The sequence below is a fragment of the Euphorbia lathyris genome, chromosome 7, assembly GCF_963576675.1.
Source record: "Euphorbia lathyris chromosome 7, ddEupLath1.1, whole genome shotgun sequence".
In the NCBI taxonomy this organism is placed as follows: Eukaryota; Viridiplantae; Streptophyta; class Magnoliopsida; order Malpighiales; family Euphorbiaceae; genus Euphorbia; species Euphorbia lathyris.
In genome coordinates, this window is record NC_088916.1 from 61963758 (window position 1) to 61967042 (window position 3285).

Consider the following 3285-nt stretch of genomic DNA (forward strand, 5'->3'; position numbering starts at 1 on the left):
ATATGTAATAGGTTGAGTAAATGGGTTAAATATGTAAATGGGCCTCCCATTTGACCTAGTTTTGTAATTTTCCCTTTTTTAAATGGAAATAACAATACTAGAAAAATCTTGAATACTGACGAAAATTTCAGAAATCGCTTAATTTTCGTCAGTAAACTAGCTACTGACGGAATTCAGACGGAAATAAATTCGTGGGTAAAACCATCGACACAAAATTTACTTACGTCTTCCCTGAAGGGAAATCTAGATGGAATCCTGAGGGGAAGTTTCTGACTTATGATGAAAAGAACACCTGGTCTTACATTTTTTTTTTATTTGGGTGTTTCTTTCATGTATGATGCACTAAAAAATCTAAGGGTCCGTTTGTTTTATCTGCTGTTTGCTGTTGCTGTTTGCTGTTTCCTGTTTGAAAAGGCTGCTGTTCCAAAAAGCAGGGAATCCCTGCTTTTATAAAAAGCTACTTTTCGGCTACAAAAGACAAACAGGAATTGTCTAACCAAACACCTTAAACTCTCATTTTCAAAGTGAAAAGGCAAACAGGAGGTCGAAAAGCAGCTACCAAACACCCCTTAAGAGTAAGAATAAATCATAATTATGTTTAAATTTTGATGGATTTTTTTTTATTCATAGCATAGCAGTATATCTCCACTTTGCTTTCTCCACAAATTAATAAAAATATTAAATAGTAACTGAATATGATAAAAGTAAAAATAAAAATCGATATTTCGATATGATATTAATTTAAAATATGAGTTGATAAAAAGTAGAAAAATAAGTTAGATAACTCTAAAATAAATTTCAAAATTGATTTAAGGTGTAACATTATTTTTGAGAAAAATTTTTATTTTTTTTATTATTTAAAAAACTTAAATATAGTTCTTTTAAAAAAAACTTTAAATATAGTTAATTAATTTTTGTAGATACTCTAAAATATTTGTAAAATTGTAAAACTGGTATAAATCTTTACTAACGGAGTACCAACGGATTTGGCCGTAGGTAAATGCTTTTTTGCCAGTGTGTAAACTTGCTGTAGAGGCGGTTTAAACCTCTGGTAGAAAAGCGTCACTATAAAAAACCGTACCCGCCGCTCCAGTAAAACCATCGGTAACAGTAGCATTAACAACACATTTGACTGTTTTAAAATGTCGCTAATATTTGTACCGACGGTTTAAACCGTCACTAAAGCAGGAAAAATCTGTTGGTACAGGACTTTTTTTATTTTGTAGTGATTTTTGTAGTGTTGGGTGTTTCTTTCATGTATGATGCACTAAAAATCTCAGAGAAAGAACAAATCATATTTTGATTAAACTTTGATGGCTTTTTGATTGATAGCAGTATATCTCCACTTTGCTTTCTCCACAAATTAATGAAAATATTAAATAGTAACGGAATATGATAAAAATAAAAGTAAACATAAATATTTCGATATGATATATATTAATTTAAAATATGAGTTGATAAAAAGTAGAAAAATAAGTTAGATAACTCTAAAATAAAGTTCAAAATTGATTTAAAGTGTAACATTATTTTCTCAAAGTTAAATACAGATGAATTTTTATTTTTATTTATTATTTAAAAAACTTAAATATAGTTCTTTTCAGAAAAAAACTTAAATATAGTTAATTAATTTTTGAAGATACTCTGAAATCCCAGTTCCCCAATAGCAATGAAAAGTTGAATTTGTATGGATTCCCCAAAAACCAGAAGAAAACAAAAAAAGTTCTGCTATATATCTCTTTCTCATCTCACTCATTCAATTAGATGATAATGGAACCTCATCAAAGAAGAAGAAGAAAGAGTAATGGTGGTAACACAGTCCTTTACACCCAAACCCTAAATCAGAACTCATTTGTTTCCTCTAGAAGACGATCCAACTCCGGAATTAGGTACCGCGAATGCCTCAGAAACCACGCGGTCAGCATCTGCCTGAATGCTTACGACGGATGCGGTGAATTCATGGCGGCAGGCGAAGAAGGAAGCTTTGAAGCTTTGAAGTGCGCTGCATGTGACTGTCACCGGAATTTCCACCGGAAGGAGGTAGATGGAGATACTCAATTCAGCAGCCCTAGCTCGAGAAGAAGTGCGATGGCTCAGCCGATGGCGGTGGCTCTTGGAGGCAGCGGCGGAACTCAGTCTTCTATGAACGTTTTTCACTCTAATGCCAGTGCAATCCAGCATCCGCCGCCTTATGTTACGTCGAAGAAACGTTTCAGGACGAAATTCAGTGAAGAACAGAAGGGGAGAATGATGGATTTTGCTGAAAAAATTGGGTGGAGAATGAACAAGAAAGATGAGGAAGAAGTGGACAAGTTTTGTGGTGATGTGGGAGTGAGAAGGAAAGTTTTCAAAGATTGGATGCATAATAACAAGAAGACGAAGAAACATCAGCAACTACAGAAAGATTAAGAGCAAGAGCAATGTAGGTCTCGGACAAATCTATCAATAAAAATATAAATAATTGTTTTTCATAATTGTCTCTTACAATTTTTCATATGTTGAAAGCTTTGAATAATTTTTTTAAATATATGGTGCAAAAATATCCTCAACGTTACTGCTAGGAGCAAATTTACCCATAACATCTAAAATGATGCAATTTTACCTCTAATATTGGTAGTCAAGAGTAATTTTACTCCTAACGTTGATAACTTGGATCAATTTGAGAAATAATCCATCAATATGTCTTCTTGATCATAAATCTTGTCACTTCACATGTAAAATAATTGCAGCCATAAGCAATTTTACCTCTAACGTCTAAAATAGTGCAATTTTACCCCTAACATTGAGAAGTTGGGTCAATTTCATACATTATTACAAAACAAAGATATTTTGTTCATTGTTCTGCACCAATCACATATCAGTTGGTTCTAAACAAAATTCATATTTTTTTATAATTTAATAATAGTTTGGTGAATTATTTCTCAAATTGACTTAATTTGTCAACGTTAAGGGTAAGATTGCTCTCGTTAGGGGTAAAATTACACCGTTAGATGTAAAATTGTTCCTAGTTACAAACATTAGAGGTATTTTTGTACCTTATCTCTAAAGTAAAAATTTGGCTAAAAGTGGTTTTAAAATTTTTTTGAAAGCTAACGACTGAAACACAGTTAATATTTTATTATTCAACTTCAATCTAGAATTGTAAAAAGCCAAATTAATTGTATATGTGGAATATACAGTGATGGAAAGTATATAAAATAGAATCCCAAGCCTGGACAGTATATATTATATAAATTGCTCCTTTTACGCTGCGAATTAGATTTAAGTTTTTTTTATTACTATTTTTAA

The 3285-nt window shown here is 31.8% G+C and overlaps 1 pseudogene; it reads left to right on the forward strand.

The window, feature by feature from the left end:
• The first annotated feature begins 1767 nt into the window (after nt 1–1767).
• On the forward strand, nt 1768–2454 carry LOC136200437 (zinc-finger homeodomain protein 5-like; annotated as a pseudogene).
• The last annotated feature ends 831 nt before the right edge of the window (nt 2455–3285 follow it).